The following is a 21,018-nucleotide window of genomic DNA, read 5'->3' on the forward strand; positions in this document are numbered from 1 at the left end:
GGAGTGACAGTCAGGGTGTATATATCAGTTAGCACCTTCTACACGTGGCTCAGAGCTAGTCTGGTCTAGTTAGTTATAGTAAGCATGCTTAGATTAGTAGAGTGTCAAACCCACAGCGAACTGTGTGCACTGCTTAACAAGATCAATAAAGGATATTGAACCAACACCAAAGTTTGGAGTCTATTTTCAAGTACAACTGCATCCAGTTGCAGTCCGTGTTACCCCAGGGTGATTACCACGACAGGTTTCACCCCCGCAACCCAAAGATGTGCAAGTTAGGTGGATGGGCCATGCTAAATTGCTCCTTATTTGGGGAAAAAAAGAATTGGGTACTCTAAATTCTGCCACAGAATGTAATTGAGGCTAAAATGTCATGTAATTTCAAGGAAGAATTGGGCATAGCTCTTGAGGCTAAAGGGATCAAGGGATATGGGGAGAAGGCAGGATGAGGGTATTGAATTTGATGATCAGCCATGATCAGAATGAATGGTGGAGCAGGCTCAAAGGGCCGAATAACCTCCTTCTGCTTCCATTTTCTATGCATGTATTTCTTTCAAATAAGTTTAGAGTACCAAATTATTATTATGTTTTCCCAATTAAGGGGCAATTTAACATGGCCAATCCACCTAACCTGTACAACTTTGGGTTGTGGGGGTGAAACCCACGTAGACACGGGGAGAATGTGCAAACTCCACACGGACAGTGACCCAGGGCCAGGATTCGAACCCGGGTCCTCAGCGCCGTAATCCCAGTGCTAACCACTGCGCCACCGTGCTACCCTCTATGCATGTATTTTTAACCCAATTCCTGAGCAGGCTAAAATAAAATGTATCTCATTGTTCAATTGGTCAAGAACTTCCATGGAATAACTGTCAGAACGTCAGCAAATTTGTGTTTAACCAGGTCAGGAGCTGTACATTTCTCACCCAGACCTCTGACCCGAGCCTGGTGAGAAATGTGCAGCGTAGCAGCTCTGTGCAGTGCAGGATCATTGGGGAAATGAAGCCAGTTTTACATCAGCTGGCGTAAACTGAGTGTGTTTAAAGGCCACGGCCACTTTGACAGGAGAGAAAGCAAGTGTGTAGGGTAAGTGGGTAGGATGGGTTAAGAAGTCAGGAGGGTACTTGAGGCATGCGAGGAGGGTGGAAGTATAGTTGGGAGGCTGGGATGGTAGTCGGGAGGTGGGGAGGTAGCTGGGGGATAACAGGCTGTGGTGAGAGGGAAGTCAGGGGCATGTGAGGGGGTTAGTCTGGGGGTGTGGTGAGTAGTCGGGGGCGGGCGATGTCAGTACCATTGTTATCCAAGAGCTATAAGTGGTTTTAATCTTTCTGCACTTTCCTATGTAGCTGCTCTTCCAAGAGAGTCAGAACTATCCCAAGTTTCTTACTTAAATCAGAGTTTAGGATGGTTCCACATGCAGGGTAATTGCCCATCGGAAGTTTGAACTTCCTGAGTAATTCCCATGCATTACCTGCATGGGGACATCCAGGGCTCCTCCTAGGGCCTATCTCCGGGGTACGACCCCCTGCCAGGGAATCGAAGATCAGGGCCATTATTAACTAAGGGTGCGATCTTCCGGTCCCTCCCACTGTCAGAATCTTCCAGTCTCGCTAAAGTCGATTCTCCGGCGGCGGGATGCGAAATCCGTGCAAAAGCCCATCAACTTTGATAGGACCGGAACATCCCACCGGCAACCAAATGCTTTCCGCATCCTCGAGGGGGAAACCCCGGCATAGGATTCCATTTACTGGCTGCACTCAGTGGCGACGTTCTTGCAAATCCATTTTACACTTTCGTCCTGACAGAGAATGAAAGAAGCAGAAAATTACCATGTAATGAATTGCTGCTGTTCACTTTTATATACAGACCTTCCACAAATGTAAATTGTGCCTAAATGACTGTGGAATATGCGTTAAATCCCCATTTATTAGGGTTTTGCAAGATCAGATTACCGCAGTTTTTTTTGAAACCCTGTTCACGTTTTCTCTTTGGTGTTGCATGTGAAAGTTTTCCTCTTTAATCCTAAACTTTACTTGCTGCCATTGAGAAACCAGGGTGAAAGGTCAAGGTTCCACTTCAGGACACCACCAATGTGGTTGATTAAGAGATGAGATAAAGCAGGAAGTGGAGATTAAACGATGCCAAACGTGGGTTTCAAAAAGCTTATGTGATATCGGAGAAAAGAAAAACGGAGGGAGGAAAGGCCCTCCACAGATTTGAAGGTCAAGACAGGAAAATGCCAGAGCAGGAATGCTGCGCAGCAAGTCTGAAGCTGAACGCACTGAGGAAACTATGAGGATGGAGGGAACGGCAAATGTATCGCTCACAGGAGGAAAGTTCAGTGATGAAACATTTGGGCATTACATGCCAGCTGTGAACAAAAACATGAATAAACTTGAAGAACAAGTGTGCAATTGGCAAATTTGCAGCCAACAAATAATTTTTTGGAATGTTGTCACTGTTGCAACGTAAGATATACCACAGCCAATTCCTACACAGCAAGCTCCCACAAAAAAGCAATGTGATAATCATAGAATCCCCACAGTGCAGAAGGAGACCATTTGGTCCATCAAGTATGCACCAACCCTCCGAAAAAGAACCCCTCACCTAGCCCCGCTCCCTGTCCTATTCCCATAACCCTATTTAACCTTTGGACAATAAGGGGTAATTTAGCAAGGCCAATCCACCTAACTGGCACATCTTTGGACTGTGGGAAGAAACCGGAGCACCCGAAGTAAACCCAATAAGACATGGGAAGAAAGTACAAATTCCACATAGGCAGTCACCTGAGGCTGCAATTGAACCTGGGATCCTGGCGTTGTGAGGCAGCAGTGCTAACCACTGTGATACCATGTCCCTGAATGATCAGACTATCGAGTCGTTCTTAGGATAATTATTGATGGTTAAATATTGACCAGGATGTTGGGGGGTTTTACATCCCCCTGAGAGGGAGCAGATGGCACTTTAACACCTTATTTTAAAAATGGCATATCTCACTCATTAATGAACTCCAACAGCGATCTAGATTCTTATGCTCAGCCCCTGGCCTCATGCTTGAACCCATAATTTTCCAATTCAGCCACCAACTAAGCATGGCTGACACTTAAATAACTAAAAGTTCAAATTAAATAAATATGCTCTTTGCTGTGCTTCCACCCTGATTCTACAATGCATCTGTCACCAATCTAAAGCATTTCAAGTTGGGGGAAACAATTCTGATTTGGTCCGATCGGGGAGGTTGGCCACTCCACCACCTGTTTGTGATTGCTCACTGGCATTATGGCACCTGTTCTTCTGAATGTGTGGAAAATAACTAATTAGTCCACCCTTTACCTCCTGCATCAATCTAGCCTGTTCCCCCCCTCACCCACCAACACCGAGAACCAAGTACCAGTGCCCATCAGAGTAGAGCACTTCACGCTCCAATGCCCCCAGAGCAAGGCGGCAGATCTACCAGCCTTTGCTGCCATTTTGTACGCACACTCACAGCCCTGAGCACCACCAGGAACTGCCATCCCTCAACACATCTCCACACGGTTCAGTAGTCAATTCGGTACTCACCGATGTGAAGTACAGAAGATTGTTGAACCTTTTGTGGCTCCATGTGCAGTGAACAATGTGATGCCCGTTCAACAGCAATGCCACCTGCGGCCAGGCCTTCCTTGTGAGGGGTGATGGCCTTCTTGTGCCATCCACGTGGTATTTAGATGCCACTCCTGGCACTGATTGCCTGTAGAAACATGCCCAGGTACTCACCTGGTCAGCCAGCGTGAACTCCTGTTTCCAATCCAATGTTGGCCACGCACGGATTCCACACCTGCTTCTGGGCCTGCCGACTGTACAAACCCAGCAGGGCCAAACTTCTGTCCCATGATAAGAAAGGAATCGAGCATTTTTTGTGAAACTTAGGACACTGAAGCTAGGGTAATCATTCCAGTAATGTTCCCATCATTGCCGAAATCTCAACGCACATTGTACCTATTTGGTAGGGTTGGTGTGATCTCCATCAGCAAGAGCAGTCCACTGTTGCTAAATTGCAGAATCCCAAAGTGCTTTTAGGAGAGCTAAACATGCTGATAAAGAGGTAGAAACATGGAAGGAACAGATGAGAAGGCTTGGGACGTTCAAAAACTTAGTGTTGGGGATGAAATGAAAAGACAGGAGGCCACGTCGGTCTCTCTGACTCTATGGTGGAACTTGAAAAATGTTATTTCCAGGGGTCTCCCATGTTGTTGCCCAAGGTGTTCCCAGAAAGCAGAGGCAGCGCAGTTGGCCACGTGGCAATTCTACTGGAAAGATTCGTAGTGGCTAGAGACAGTAGGAAATGAAGATTGAGTGATGAGGCAGCAGTAGGCCTGAGCAGCCAGATTTCCCCTAATTCCCTGGCATGATGCTGTACAACACTTCAATGAACTAAACAAACCCCCCACCCCCGCCGCATACATGCTGTCAAATTTACCTAATTAACAATGATTGTACCTCAGGCATAATTAATTGGATCTGTACCACTTTGGGATAACCAAATGATGTGATAAGACCCTATGCAAATGGACATTCCTTCTATTGATCAGCTGTACACTCAAACATTTTGTATTGATTTTCTGAACCCAAGTTGTTGATGCCAATTAGAATTGCTCATCATCCCAGAAAAAAATCTTTATTACCACCCTCAATACAGTAGCACTCTTTTAAGTGCCGAGTGCTTCCTTCAGTCAAGTTGTTATTCACTTACCTTGATCTCGTTTTGTTTTAAATGTTGATGAGTTGATGGAATTAGGCCCAGTCTGGGGATAGAGGCGTGACTAATTCTAGGAATTTGTGCGCCTTAGAGTGTGTGTCAGATTAGCAGGTTTGACAAGTGGATGATGAAATCTCTTTGACTGATTGTCTGCATTCTTTATCAATGCTTCACTACGAGGACATTTCCAATTTTTGGCTGGTACTGCAACATACCTTTTGTTCACCCAGGTGTGTAGGTTTTGCAGATGGTGTGTGCTATCGTTAAGCACTCGATACAATCCACTTGGTCTGGCCTGATATAGAGTTTGGATATTTTTGGGTGCCCATTAAAGGCAAAACGTTCCTACCTTTCTCGTTTTAACTGTTATAAAGGCAGGCCACGATCAATGCGTGGGTGTTACGGGGATGGGGTGGGGGAGTGGCCTTGGTAAAGTGCATTTTTGGAGGGCCGGTGCACTCTCGATAGACTGAATGGCCTACTTCTAAACCCTAAGTAACCTGTGGAAGCCTTGTGCCAATATTTGTTTTAAGATATCATTAAAAATATTTGCACCTAATGGAGATCCTCAACCTTTCAATTGATTATTGAGCGAATGTGAAAGCAACAAAGTATCTTAGTAACATGCTATTTATTTCTGTGAAAGCCACCATCTTAAACAGCAGTTTAAACGCTCAACATCTTCCTTCCAAATGACATTAACACACCAAGAGCTGTAAAGGTTTTGAAGTTCACTGGGAAATAAATTCAATTCTCTTACTCTTCCTTCCAGTGCAAGCTGCTATTCTGAAATTGTGGAAATAAATAGCTATATGGCGGCATGTTGGCACAGTGGTTAGCACTGCTGCCTCATAGCACCAGGGACCCAGGTTCAATTCTGGCCTTGGGTGACTGCCTGTGTGGAGCTTGCACGTTCTTCCTGTGTCTGCGTGGGTTTCCTCCGGGTGCTCCGGTTTCCTTCTACAGGCCAAATATATGTAGGTTTGGTGGGGTTGTGGGGATAGGGCAGGATAGTGGGCCTACATGGGTTGATCTTTAGGAGACTCAGTGGGCCGAATGGCCTCCTTGTGCACTGTAGGGAATCTATGATTCTATATTATAGCCAAGGCAGGGTTATTTGCAATAAGCCCTGTGGCAGATTTCTGAGGTGAAATTCGTAGGTGCAAGTGATATGAAGGTCAACATATCCCTGATCTCAACCATCACCTCTTCTTCCAACTCATCCTGACCCAGATGCATACATACAAAAACATTCACCCGTCTCAAAGTGCTCCAAATATCTGCAAGCCTAGAATTTCCAAAGCAATAGCTCAGGAGACTCCAGCTAGACTGACGCAAGCAGTGTTTACACCATTGTGCCAAGACAAACATTCTGTGGCACAAGTTTTGATATTTTCTATGTGATAAATGCCTTTTATTGCAAACAAGTGTGAGAGGAAATTAATTGATGAATGCCCTGCAATGTGTCAATTGCATTTGTGTATTTCACAACAGCTGGAGTTGCTCCTCCAAACTGTGACACTGAGCACCAATTTTAATTTGAGGTGGGTAGAATGTGGGTCAGATGGGGAAACCCCACAGACATCTGAATTCAAGGCCCAGCAACTTTCCAACCCCTAGGCCTGATTACCCGATTGCGGGCAGAATTGGCAGCCCATCCTTTTGCCACATGGAGCTCGCCCATGAAAAGAAAGCTGCTGGCTATGAGCTGTTGAGAGGACCTGAATCAGTGAGATTGGTGGTATGGGAGAATCCACTGCCAAATGATGCGTAATCATTTTGCATGGCAGCAAACAGTCTGTGGTTTACCATGGATTGTGTGGCCACCTGCAGCGTCAATGCAGCCTCACAACAGAAATGCATGTTCGCACTCTTCGCAGCTTTGATGAATTGTCCTGCTGACCCTCAGGTCCAGTGTCGAGGACGGGCGTCCACGCCGAACAGATTTGTGAATGTATAGGCGGGTCCCGTGGAAGAAGACACCAGTCTTCTGCAGCCCTGCCAATCAGCCTGAGCGATCAGCAGTTTTCCTTTCCATATCAACAGGTCTGCTCCTTCCCCTTTCTCCGAACCATGAACGTCATGGTGCCAACAAATCAACTGGCTCAGAATGCCCCTGCAGCAACTGAGGAGCAGCAGTCTGCAAGCGAGTCTGCACAAGTTTAGATCATGGAATTGTATATTACTAAAGGAAGCCATAGAGTTCAGCTTGTCTGTGCCTGCTCTTTGAAGGAGTTATCCAATTGGCCTTGCTCCCCTGCTCTTTCTGCATCGCATTGCAAGTCTCTCCGTTCCAAGTTGATGAACGTAGCTATCAGCTGCCTCTGTGGTCAAGATAATTTTAATCTGAGTGACATAACTGAGATCATTAAAACAACTTTTGCAGTTTAATCTTCAATGGAATGAAATAAAAACTCAAATGACTTCATTTTTAAGGAATATACATCCACCCTCATTGAGTATAGAATGGTGGGGTGTGGGGGGAGGGGGGGGAATAAGAAAGTTCCTAGATTATTCAAACCTTGGGGAAGTACTCACATGTTAGCAACTGGTAAACAGTTTTCCGAGGCTTTGAGAGCCTGAATTGGTTGAGGTTTAGATTCAGTCGTGGGTGACCTGAGATAACATAGAAGTTAAAGTTCAACTGTCAAAAACCATGTACACAGGGGTCAAGTAATGTTCAACACCTGTAAACGTTCTGCGTCTTGCTCTTTTGGCACATTATTATCAGGTTTTAACCAACCTCTCATTGGGGAATCCCTCTCCTAGATATTTCCAATGTTTGTAGCTATTCAGCCTCACAATTGTGTGAAAGATAGTTTTGGGTGGGTTGTTTCCAGCATGTTATACCATCTATTTAAATCATTTTAGTTACCACCTCTGAACTCCAAAAACAAAAGTGGTTTGCTGTTTTAAATATTTCAGGACAATTTATGTTATTTTAAGTAATGAACAAGCTTAAACTACTCGTGGTTATTCATAGCTTTAAATACAAGAGATTAGAGTTAAGTTCTCGCCCAAGGCAGAAATTATATTTCAAAGTTATTATTACTTTGGAAAATGGTTGCACCACAGGCTGAAGCAAAAAGTAAGTGCACAGAGGATTAATGTATGTCTAAAAGCAAGCTTCATTTGCATAAGCCTAACTGGAACATAACTATTTTCCTGTACCAAGTCAGACACCCTCCTTGTGGCTTTTTATTAACCAGTTTCCAGCCCCAAGAGCCTTTTCATTTCTGCTGCATTACCTACAACCAAACGTCTTCAGTTGTTCAACAAACTAATGCCTCTCTTTCTTTGCCGTTGAACCATTTCATTGCTGTTCCATTGACTGGGTGGTGTTTTATTACAGTGGGATCAATAGCATGGGGCTCTCAGCTCACCGATTAGCTTGTCACTCAGAGTCAGGGAGGAGAGGCCGTACTAATCCCAGAACACCACAGGCCACCAGCGAGGATACAGAGAATATAGAGAACTTGAGGCTCCACCTGTACTTTTAAAAGCTTATTTGCAAAGCTCAAAGTAGTAATTTTGGAGTCCATCTTCATTAAAGTGTCAGGTAGTTTGGAGATACTTCTCATATTGGGCGGCATGGTGGCACAGTGGTTAGCTCCAGGATCCCAGGTAAATTCTGGCCTCGGGTGACTGTGTGGAGTTTGCACTTTCCGTGTCTGCGTGGGTTTCCTCTGGATGCTCCAGTTTCCTCCCACAGTTCAAAGATGTGCAGGTTAGGTGGATTGGACACGCTAAATTGCCCCTCAGTTACGTTGGGTTACTGGGCTCAAGGGGATAAGGTGGAAGCCGGACTTAAGTGGGGCGCTCTTTCCAAGGGCCGGCGCAGACTCGATGCGCCGAATGGCCTTTTTCTGCACTGTAAATTCTATCATTCTGTATGACCTTCAAACAGAAATCGATAATTCTGATTGAATTCTAGGCATTAACGCATTGATTTTGGTTTGTTCTTCACTGTTATGTATCAGAGAAACACCATTGGCTGGTGTAATGTCACATGGACCGTTAAAAAAACTGGGAGATTTTGTGAAGCAGAAGAAGGAATCATCGACAGAGATACATGCCCATGTGCCATCGGGAGTGAGGCTGGGAAAAATATTGTCAGCTTCCAAGGCGAAATCATCACTGTAGCAAGTCAAACAACTCTCAAGTAAATATTTGGACACAATACAGTTTGACGCATGGCATCGGAGAATCATCTGGTTGATCGTGACAGCCGCTAGTGCAAGTAAACATGAAAAAAGAAAGCTATCAGATAACTGCAAATTATTGGGGGCTTACTTGAAATGGTGGATCGTAGTTTTCAGTACAAATAACGATTAGGGCAGCATGGGAGCACAAGTAGATATCACTGTGGCTTCACAGCGCCAGGGTCCCAGGTTTGATTCCCCGCTGGGTCACTGTCTGTGCGGAGTTTGCACGTTCTCCCCGTGTCTGCGTGGGTTTCTTCCGGGTGCTCCGGTTTCCTCCTATAGTCCAAAGACATGCGAGTTAGGTGGATTGGCCATGCTAAATTTCCCGTAGTGTCCAAAAAGGTTAGGAGGGGTTATTGGGTTACGGGGATAGAGTGGAAGTGAGGGCTTAATGTGGGTCGGTGCAGACTCGATGGGCCGAATGGCCTCCTTCTGCACTGTATGTTCTATGTAAATCTATGTAAACGATGTAGTGGGTAGAGATGCGGGGGCCGTGCATGAGGCATTGAAGTGGGCCGTGGTAACGCTTACCTACGGGGCTGTCGAATCTGCAAACTACTGCCTGGGAATCGATCGCGGAGCACAGAAACAGCTAAACAGCTAGTCTGCTTGTGCACTGTGAGTTTGTTTGCTTTAAACATGTAGTGATCTGTATATCTGCTGGTATGTAAAGGGTTAACAACTGCATCATTGTGTTAGACAACCACTAGATGGCAGCACTAGATTCATGTATATAAACTGAACCATTCCTCTCTTTGAACCAGGAGTGACTAGATAGAAGAGTGTTATAGCATGGGTGGCACATGTAGTTAAACATAGTTAATACTTCTTCATATTTACTTTATCATCTGTTATAGTTGTGGAGAGTGAACAAACTCATTAGTATTTATATTCCTTATTCATTAAAATTAATTTGCTTTAAATTGAAGACTGATAGTTTCATTGAGATACAACCATCAGACCATCTGGGATTAAAGCAAAGAGTAACAATTATAACGATCACGTAATATAACAGAGAGAAAATAAACAGCAGGAAAGGCAGGCTAAAGGCTGAGTAGCACAGATCAGGAGGTTGCAATCCAAAAATGGCAGAAAAAAGACATCATGGACGCATTTGATGAGGAGGAGGAGACATAAAACTGTTATGAGTAAAGGTTCCAGTTTTTCCTTGAAGCTAATCAGGCACCACCAGACCTGCATACTGTGAACTTTCTCAGCTCAGTTGGGTGGAAAACATTCATGTTACGACAGAATTTAGTACACCCAGCTATACTTGGAGACAAGACATATGATGAGTTAACGACTGGCTTGCAAGAACATTTCTCTCCCCGTACACTATTAATAGCTGAAAGACTCCACTTTCACCATCATGGGCAGGAGGAAGGGGAAAATATTTTGCAATTTATTGCATCACTGAGAAAGCTAGCAAAGTACTACAAATGTGGCCAGACTGTGGATAATACGCTTTGCGACCAATTAGTTTATGGTTTCAGGAATGAAGTCATCCAAACAAAATTGTTGACTGAAGGTGCACTACCCTAAACTCTGCTTTAGAAATTGTGACCTGGCTTTGAGGTAGCTTCTGACACTTGTAACAGCTGCTGCTTTAAACACTTTTGTCTGAGGCAGCTGGTGTTAGGGAAAGGTAAGTGAAAATGCAATGATTTCTCACTCTACTGCCCGGACTGCTCTTCAGCTTTCAGACTTTCAGCTTTCAGACAGGGGTGATTGATAGGGATCTTGGGGGGTCCCTAATGGAGATTCAGATGGGGGTCTCTGTTGGTGGTCGCTGATAGGGTCTCTTTTGTGGCGTCGGTGGGGGGGTGGTCACCCTCATTGATGCATGCTGTAGAGGTGCGACCCATTATACCCGTGTGGGGGAAAGTGTGCCCCTACTTGTCAGCGGGGAGGGGGAATGGTGGCAGGATTTGTGTTGTGGGGAGAGGGAGGCCTCTCAATGGACTTTGGGAGGCACCTCAGTTATTCACTAGCCCCTTGATCATGAGGTCCACCGCATCAGGCCCACAATTAGGCAAACCTATACCAAAGACCGACTACGGGGGTCCCATTGCGGGGGCTGGTGCATAACGGGAGTGGGGGGAGTGGAGACTTGACCAAACCCAGTCACCAATGGAAATGGATGCAAATCACCGATTGGCGCCCGGCACCAAACCCATTTTTCCCTTGACGCTCCATTCCCCGCCCAAACCTGAATCGCAATACCAGCATCAGGCAATCGAGAGTCCACTCCCAGATTCCACATTAGTATTGGTTTCTGCGTCCACTTCTTGCAGCTACAGTAGAGTTAGGTAAAACATGGAAATACCAAAAATGATCTTTTTGATGCATTCACGGGATGTGGGCGTCACTAGCCTGGGCCTTCAACCACTGCAGTCCATGTGTACGTACACCCAAAGTGCTCTTAAAGAGGGGGTTCCAAGGTCTTGGCCCAGCGACAGTGAAGAAATGGCGATATATCTCCGGGTCCGGATGGTGTGTGTTTCGGAAAGGAACTTGCAGGAGGCGGGGTTTGCATGTACCGCAGCTTTCGTCGTTCTAGGTGGTAGAGGTCGTGGGTTTTGGAGATGCTGTCGGAGGAGCCTTGGTGAGTGCCTGCAGTGAGTTGGCACATCACAACTGATGGTTGCAGATTAGAGATGTAGCAGCAATAACATTACATTGGCTGAAAAAGGAAAATCCTCATTTCATGAACTCTAACCCTCCATGAGGGAAGGGTTGCTCTAAGAAGATGTTGCTGATTTGTAACTCATATTTATTTAACTAATTTGTTCCTTGTGCTGCAGGAGCAGTAACAGCAATGCATAAATATGCTGGGGACAAGCTTTCAACAAAATCTTAATATGCAGCAATTTGCATTCCAACATGGAACCTTGCATGTAACATTATAGCAAAGAGTAATATTTGTACAATTAATATTTGTATATTTATGTATTTTCCACTATGTTATGTTGCTTGGGTGAATTTGCTAAGACAACTGAGTTCAAATCCCCAGACATTATGCTGAAGCTATGCAGTCCTGGTCAGGCTGCACCTGGAGTATTGAGTTCTGGTCGATGTGACACAAGGAAGCCATCCAGCTTCAGAGACACAGCAAAGCAATGATATTGATCCTACTTAGGTACACCAAATGGCTAAAAAAGATATTTTGTGGTCTTGAGTAACTCAAAGCTATACTTCCAGAGATGCTAAGTTACAAACAAAAAGAAAGGAGAAAGATTTACATGGATACCTCAGGTCGGCAGTAAAGTGCTTTACATCCAATCAAATACTTTTGCAATTTAGCCACCATTGAAATATTCGCCAACACTCAGTTTGTGTTCCGCCAGCACCAGACCATATTATAGCCTTGGTTCAAACATGGACAAAAGAGCTGAACTCCAGAGGTGAGGTGAGTGCGTCTGCCCTTGACATCAAAGCAGCATTTGACCAACTGTGGTATCAAGGAGCCCTGGGGAAACTCACCGCTGGTTGGAGTCATACCTGACTTAAAGGAAGATGGTTGTGGTGGTTGGAGGTCAATCATCTCAGTTCTAGGACATCGATGTAGGAGCTCCACAAGGTAGTGTTCAGCTGCTTCATCAATGATCTTCCTTCCATCATAAGGTCAGAAGTGGGGATGTTCACTGATAATTGCACAGTGCTCAACACCATTTGCGACTCCTCAGATAATGGTCATGTCCAAATACAGCAAAGCCTGGACAATATCCTGGCTTGGGCTAACAAGTGGCAAGTAACAGGTAGCTGATGCTGGCATAACCCCATCTCTGGCACAGATTGCACAGAGGTGGGAAAGCCTCTTCTGAAAGATTTGATGCGGCAAGTTTCTTCCCGTTCCTTTCCCTGATCTCAAAACCAAAGGGCCAGGAAGATTCCACTTGCTGAATCATCAATCCATTTTACACCGCACCCATTTTTCATTTGCATTTCTTTATATGGAGAACAAAATTAGGTGCAAATCAAGCTATTGTTTATTGTAAACCTGATTTGTCTTACTGACAGTGACCAATTTCACTCTCTGGATCTCTGCAAGCCCGCAAGATTATATGAAAAAAAGCACAATGTGAGAAAGTTTTTGCAATGATTCCATTGCCTACAATGCAGTAAATCATAATGATAGATAGCTGTTTACTTTTGGCTAATGGTTACTTGGCCATCACTGATCAAAGATCGAGATTCTTCCCTGAAAGAACAATGACTGTGTCAGATAAATTCACCATTTAGCTCTGCATTTATCTCTCGAACACCAAGCAGCATGGTGGTGAGGGTGATTATTCAAGTTATCTTGTCAACAGAATACGGGTACTTACTTTTCATTCATTGTTTCACAGGTATTTTAATTGGATTGTGGTTATAAACTCCTTGTTGAATGGAATTAAATAACTGCATTGAAGGATGCATGAATAGCTATGCATGGGAACTAGGGTTGTCCATTCAGCCCCTTTGACCTGTTCCATTAAACAAGGAGGTCTTGTGGCACAGTGGGTAGCGTCCTTGCTTCTGAGCCAGAAGCTTCAGGTTTGAGTCCCACCCAAGGACCTGATGGCCAAGGAAGATGTGTTCATAATGCCACCAAACAGGCTGAATGTGTCAACCTGCAAATCCTTCCAACATGCCAATGGATGGCGGTACGAGCGAGAGACTCCTGGTCAGCCAAACTTGATGTGGAGTTGGGCCCCTCAAGCTAATAAGCCACTGATGATAGGCTGCCAACCTTAGTTCTGGGAATTTTAAAATATCGACACAGATGAAAGTCACTAGATCAGAGAAGAGAATTGGAATTCCATTACATACTGACTGATCTGTATCTCAACTCCATTTACCACCAGAAAGGCACGTAGCACAGTGGTTAGTACTGGGACTACGGCACTGAAGACCTAGGTTCGAATCCCGGTCCTGGGTCACTGACCGTATGGAGTTTACATATTTTCCCCGTGTCTGCATGTGTTTCACCCCCACAACCCAAAGTTGTGCGGGTCAGGAGGATTGGCCACGCTAAATTGCCCCTTAATTGGAAAAATAAATAGTCGGGTACGCTAAATTTATTTTTTAAAACTCCATTTACCACTTTTCTTTCATATCCTTTGATACCCTTACACAATAATAATCTACGGATTGCTGTCTTGAAAATTCCAGTTGATCCCGAGCGTAGCTTTTTGGAGAGAATTCCAGATTTCTACTGCCCTTCATGTGGAGAAAAAGTGTTTTCTGATCTCCCTTCTGAAAGGCCCAGTTCTATTTTTAAATTGTGCTCCCCTGTGGCTCTGGATTCCCCAACCAGGGGCAACAGTTTTGTTTTATTTAGCCTCTGGGATCCATCATTTTCAAGACCTCAGTTAGATCCCCTCTCAACATTCTGAACACAAACTTCTGCTGCCTGAACTCATAAATTAATCCATAAATTTCAGAAGCACTGGAAAACTGGAGTCAATGGGAATCGGGGTGGGGGGGGGGGGGGTGGCATTCTCTGCTGGTTGGAGTCATACCTGCTACAAAGGGTTGTAGTTGTTGGAGGTCAGTCATCTCAGTTCCAGGACATCACTGTAGGAGTTCCTCAGGGTAATGTCCGAGGCCCTTGAAGAGAAAATGCTGGAAAATCTCAACAGGTCTGGCAGCATTTGTAGGGAGAGAAAAGAGCTGACATTTCGAGTCCAGATGAGCCTTAGCCAAAGCTTTGACAAAAGAATGTCTTCAAAGAGCTGCTTCAACTGGGTTGTCTCAGCCTCTCCCTTGTCTTCAGTCAAGACTGCTCTGCTTTTAAAATAGTCTTACTCTTTTTAAAACTATCGTACTGGGAAAGAAAACTACCTTTATTTATGGACTCTGGTAGCCAGATCCGACTTAATTCTTCTCTCCAAAAGCTTTTTCAAAAATGTCTCTCGCTTCCTTAGCTCCACCCAGCACTGACATCATCTCCCCAAGCTGAAAACAAATTAACTTGCCAGGGACTGTAAGAACATTAACTCCCCAGGGACTGTCCCAGTCAAACCACAGTGAATTAGCCCAGATTGAAAAACACATTCCTCTGTCAGTTTCACCTTCCAGCTGTTAAAAACTCCCAGGGCCTGGAAAATAGAATAATTTTTTAAAAACAGGTCCACTGCTATCACTCACACTCTATCCCCAAGCTTCTGACCCTTAAATTGCCCAATACATTTAGAATCCAATTTTCCTAAAATCCTTCATTCATCACACTCTTCAGATATTGAAGAAGATAATGTCCAAATGCAACAAGACCTGAGCAACAAAAATGCTTGGGCTGACAGCTGGCCAGTAAAATTTGCACTACACAAGTGCCAGTCAATGAACATATCCAAAAAGAGAGAATCTAACCACCTCCTCGTGACGTTCAATGATGTTACCATCACTGAATCCCCCAATATCAACATCCTGGGGGTTAGCATTGATCAGAAACTGAACTGGACTAGCCATGTAAATGCTGTGGCTACAAGAGCAGGTCAGAGGCTAGGAATCCTTTACGAGTAACTCACCTCCTAACTCTGCAAAGCCTGTCCACTATCTCCAATACACAAGTCAGGGGTGAATAGAATACTATCCAGATGCCTGGATAAATGCAACTCCAACAACACTCAAGATCCTTTACACCGTCTAAGACGAAGCAGCCACTTGATTGGCACCCCATCCACAAACATTCACCCTCTCCATCACTGACAAAATGTGGTAGCAATCTTTATACCACGTACAAAATGCACTGCAGGAACTCACTAAGGGACAGCTGAGAATTCTGAATTCTCCCTCCGTTACCCGAACAGGCGCCGGAATGTGGCGACTGGGGGCTTTTCACAGTAACGTCATTGCAGTGTTAATGTAAGCCTACTTGTGAAAATAAAGATTACTTATTATTATTATTATTATTAGCCAGCACCTTCCAAACAAATGACCACAAACATCTAGAAGGACAGGGGTAGCAGATACGTGGGAACACCATCACCTGGACACTTCCACCAAAGTCACTCACCATCATGACTTGGAACTATATCACTATTCCTTCACTGTAGCTGGGTCAAAGTCCTACAACTCCTTCGCTATCGGCATTGTAGGTGTCCCTATGCCATATGTTTGCAGCAGGTCAAGAAAGCTAGGGATGGGCAATAAATGTTGGCCCAGTCAACGACCCACATTCCCCATGAATGACATTTTTAGAAATTCTGCTGAACTTCTGCTGTTCTCTCTCCAGGGCCTGAAATGTACACTGTTCCTCACTTAATACAATCGTTAATTAGATTTGACAAGGATTCTTTCTATTTTAAATTGACCAAAACAAACTTTTGGAAAGAACATCAAAATACACTATGAATGGTAATACTTTATATAATTAAGATGTCAGTGGAAAGCATGCTGGAAAATACTTTTATTTGTAAATAAATATTGGGCGGGATGTTCTATGCATCCGCCATGTGTTTTGTGGAGGCTGCCCGCCAGTGGCTGGCGGTGGGATCTTCTGGTCCCGCCATTGTCAACAGGGGTTCCATGTGAATGGATCCCTCACCGTCGGGCAACCCGAGGCAGTGATGCGCCATCAACTGGACCGGAGAATCCCGCCGACGTGAATGTCTTGAAAATACCGGCCATTGTATTTTAATGTGTCTGTGTATATACATCCATGTATGGATATTATACCTTTCCTGACCATTATCCTCCTGACAGACATTTGGAACTGATTACTCTGTGTCAGATCACATTGCAACCTTTGATATATTATTAGAGTGACTGAATAACTACCTATTATCCGGAATGTTGCATTTGCAATGCACATGGAGGGAGGCAAATCGATTCTTTTTTCCATAAGAACTGCAATCAAAACAGTCAAACTACATTGACTATGAAATACGTTGACCCTGAGCAATTTCCTTCAGAAGAAAACAATGTGAACCTGAGCCAAAGAGGCCTTCCAATAATTGGATAAAAACATCTTGAATTGATAATAATGAAGTATATCAAATAATTTGATAATAACTTGCATTTAACGTAGCCAGACACCATAATGTGCTTCGCAAGAGCATTATCAATCAAAATTTGACATTATGCTGCAGAAGGAGATGTAGGGAGAGATGGGCAAAGCTTGGTCAATGTGATACGTTTTTATCAGCATTTAAAAGGGAGTGCAATGGTGGCAGAGAGGTTGAAAGAGGGAATGCAAAAAGTTAGGGCTAGGCAGCTAAACGCATGGCATCCAATAACGAATTGAGTGAACTCATTGATGTACAAGATACAGAGTTGGAGGTGCTCAGAGATCTCAAAGGCTTGGAGGGATGGAAGAGGCTCCAGAGATAAAGAGGAGTTGAGGCCATGGAGGAACTTGAAAGCAAGACTGGAAATGTGAAAATAGAGATATTGCTAGGCTGGGAGACAATGTAGGGCAGCAAGTACAGGAGGTAATGTGTCCACGGGTATTGTTGCAAGTTAGGAAATGGGCAGCAGAATTTTGGATGAACAGAAATGGAGGGTGCAAAGTGAGATGCAAATGGAATGACTCGCATTCAGACAGGTAAGAGGGAGAGGAACGGAAACAGTGGACTATGTGGAAAGGAATAAAGACTGTAGCTGGCGTTTTCCAGACCCACCATGGCAAGACTTGCTGCGGGATAGTTGGCGGTCCAACCAAAAGTCCACTGACTTTCGGCAGGACTGGATGACCCTAGTGGCCAGCGAGGCTGGAAAACCCCACCCAATTGCTTCAGCCTTCTCAATATTTGATTGTGGAGAGCATTTGCTCATCTAATACTGAATGTTGGACCAGCGGTGTGAAAAAGCAGAGAAGGTGGAGGGGTTGAGAGGGTTGGTAGTGAGATAGAGCTGAATGTTGTCAGCCTACATGTGGAAAATGAGATTGTGTTTTCAAGCAATGTCATCGAGGGACAGTGTGTTTATAATACATAGAAACAGTGTAGACATAGAGGGCGGGATTCTCTGATCCTGAGGCTAAGTGTTGACGCCGTCGTAAACGGCGTCGCATTTCTCAAAGGCGTCAACATGCCCTCAGGATCAGCGATTCTGACCCTTACAGGGGACCAGCACAGCGCTGGAGTGACCCACGCCGCTCGAGCTGCTGATACCGGTGTTGTCAGGGCGCTGCGGGTCTGTGCACGCGCAGTGCGACCGGCGCCAATGCGCGCATGCCTATTGCGACCGCCGCGATTGCGCGCATGCGCGGTGGCTCCCTTCTCCGCGCCGGCCGCGACGCAACATGGCGTCGGGCTACAGGGGCCGGCGCGGAACAAAAGAGGCCCCCAAACCGAGAGGCCGGCCCACCGATCGGTAGGCCCCGATCGCGGGCCAGGCCACAGCGGAGGCTCCCCCCCAGGGTTGGACCCCCCTTCCCCCCCCCACCAGGCCGCCCCCAGATGGATGCACGCTGGGTAAGACCACACGTGGACGCCGCCGGCGGGACTCGGAAATTTTTTACGACCGCTCTGCTCATTCCGGGCGGAGAATCTTCAATGGCTCCGATTCTCCACTCTCCGGGCCGGGCCTGTGCTGAGAGAGTCCCGCCCAGAATCTTTACAGTGCAGACGGATCCATTTGGCCCATCGAGTCTGCACTGACCCTCTGAAAGATCACCCTACTTGACCCACTCTCTCGCCCTATCGCCCCATCCCTGTAACTCCACCTAACCTGCACTAAGGGGCAATTTAACATGGCCAATCCACCTAACCTGCACATCTTTGGACTGTGGGAGGAAATCCACAAGGCCATGGGGAGAATGTGCAAACTCCACACAAACATTCTTGCAAGGAGGGAATTGAACCCAGGCCTCTAGTCCTGTGAGGCAGCAGTGCTAACTACTGTGCCACCATGTCAGTATATGAAAACTAGAACCGGGACATGGATAGATCCTTCGGGGGCTCCAGCCACACTGTGCAGGAAAGGGAAAAGAAACCATTACAGATGCTTTTCTGACTATGATTCAATGGATAAGAATGAAACCTGGCAAAGGCAGTTCCGCCCAACTGAATGAATAAATTAGGCATAGAATGAGGACAGTATGGTGAACCAAGTCGAAGGCTGGAGATAAGTCGAGAAATGGTTTATATTTGTTCCCGATGTCTGATTCCTCATTGATCAACAAGTAATCAACATGCTTGTTTGCTACTTAGATTTTAAACTCTTTAACTGGCAAAGATAAATTATTGGTTTCAAGCAAGGTATTATATATAGTAGGTGATGTGTTTAAGAGAACTTTCCTGAATCACATCCTCTCCTGGTTCGATTTTTGTAATTAGGAATTGGTAACAAATGAGAAATCCTAAATAAGTCATGATTTTATTGTTGAAAGTTTGGAATTTGTTCAAAGGGTCAAGATGTTTAAGGAGACATGACCATTTTATTATTACAAGCAAATTATGCATTCTATTATTACACACTATCATCTGATACCTACTTCGCTGTTTTTTACAATCTCATCAATTAAAAATAATTGCTTTAAAGTTGTACCTCATAGATATTTACTTAAAAGAATGCAAAACACATGCCTGTGGCTTGTAACCACAAAATAAGGTTTTTATTAAAATCAGACATGTCGGACTGCCTAGCCAACTGCTTTCAACGGCAAATCAGATCTGCAGTGAAATAATGCTCGCACTAATAAGTGCAAAGACAAACTAGGCCCCTTCGATGCAGGCAAAGTTCAGAAACCCGCATCGTCAGCAAGATTGAAATGAGGTTTTCTGAAAGATTTTGGGGCAGCTTAAAGCTGAAATATACTCAACGTTGCATTAAGATGCAGCCAAAAAGTGAAAGTGGAACCGTTTCATCCCAAAATGAATTGTTTAAGGTACACATTGGATGATATTGTTTTTCAAAATCCATTGTATCAATTGGACTAGGTTATGAAATGTTTTGCGAAATTATGCAGTCAAACTAGTTGTTCTTGCACCCAAGAGTGATGATATAAAAAGATGAGATATTGACAGGAATTTTATGGAGGAGATGGGGTCTCAGCCACTGGGTAGCCCCACTGAACTGCGAACCAATCAGGCAATTAACGGGCCACCTGCGGTCCTTCTACAGAATCAGGACCCCAGGATGGGAAGTGGCTCCCACCAAGAGCTGTCGGCCAATCAGAGACCAGCAGACATTCTGCGCAGCAGTGCTGCCAGGGTCGTGGCTGCAGTAGGAAATACACCCACTGGGGGCAATGATTTCTGAGCAATCCAAACCATTGGGTAAGTGATGGCAGAGGGAGATTTTTAGGGTGGCAGTCACAGGGGTCAGGGTGAAGGGGAGTCAACAACAAGGGCAGGGGGAACGGTTCTCTGCAGATCTCGCTCTTCCTGAAGCCAGGTCCCTTGATCGGGGTATGAGTACCTGTGAACAAGGGACCTAATACCCACCCCCAGGAGGCCAAAAGCAACCTGCACAGGTTTGCAAATCATACTCCATGCCCGGCTATCGCTGGGTTAATACCATTGATTGTGTGATCAGGCCCTTAAATGTGCATTAATTGTCCCATAAGGGTCTCAATTATCAGAAGGATAGAAAGGCTGTCCACGGGCCTCCCCACCACAGACTTAATCGGGGTGGAGGTGGGAAGGTTGCAACGATCTGACCCACCACTATCCTGTTGAAGTAAATGATCTCCCTGTCTCCAGATTTACTGTGGGAAGAGCACAAAATACTGCCAAATAAATCATTTTACAGTATCTGGTGTAGCCCAAGTTTAGAGTCCTTCAGGAGTCCATAGAACTCTCTGCTCTGTACTAGAAGTGTGAGTATTGAGCTCTACGTGCAATATCAGTTCACACCTAAAAAAAATTTAATTTAGCCAATTATTTTTTCCAATTAAGGGGCAATTTAGCGTGGCCAATCCACCTAACCTGCACATCTTTGGGTTGTGGGGGTGAAACCACGCAGGCACGGGGAGAATGTGCAAACTCCACACGGACCGTGACCCGGGGCCGGGATTAAACCCGGGTCCTCAGCACCGTAGGCAGGAGTGCTAACCACTGTGCAACCGTGCCACCCCTAATCTAGGTTCACACTTAAGTGCAATAGTGAGGGAGTAGCATATTGTTGGGGACACCATCTTTTAGACAA

The 21,018-nt window shown here is 45.1% G+C and overlaps 1 long non-coding RNA gene across 3 annotated transcripts in view; it reads right to left on the reverse strand.

The window, feature by feature from the left end:
• Positions 1 to 745: 745 nt before the first annotated feature.
• LOC140387170 (uncharacterized) overlaps positions 746 to 21,018 on the reverse strand; it is a 62,453-nt gene continuing 42,180 nt past the window's right edge. For 2 of the 3 annotated variants that reach the window (XR_011933759.1, XR_011933757.1), the window contains 2 exons: positions 9,032 to 9,219; positions 7,278 to 7,354 (listed from right to left, as the gene is read on the reverse strand). This is a non-coding gene — a long non-coding RNA (uncharacterized lncRNA). Of the gene's footprint in view, positions 1,799 to 7,277; positions 7,355 to 9,031; positions 9,220 to 21,018 lie in introns of those variants that run through there. The other variant, XR_011933758.1, reaches the window with a different exon arrangement.

The sequence above is a fragment of the Scyliorhinus torazame genome, chromosome 12 (genome assembly GCF_047496885.1).
Source record: "Scyliorhinus torazame isolate Kashiwa2021f chromosome 12, sScyTor2.1, whole genome shotgun sequence".
Lineage (NCBI taxonomy): Eukaryota > Metazoa > Chordata > Chondrichthyes > Carcharhiniformes > Scyliorhinidae > Scyliorhinus > Scyliorhinus torazame.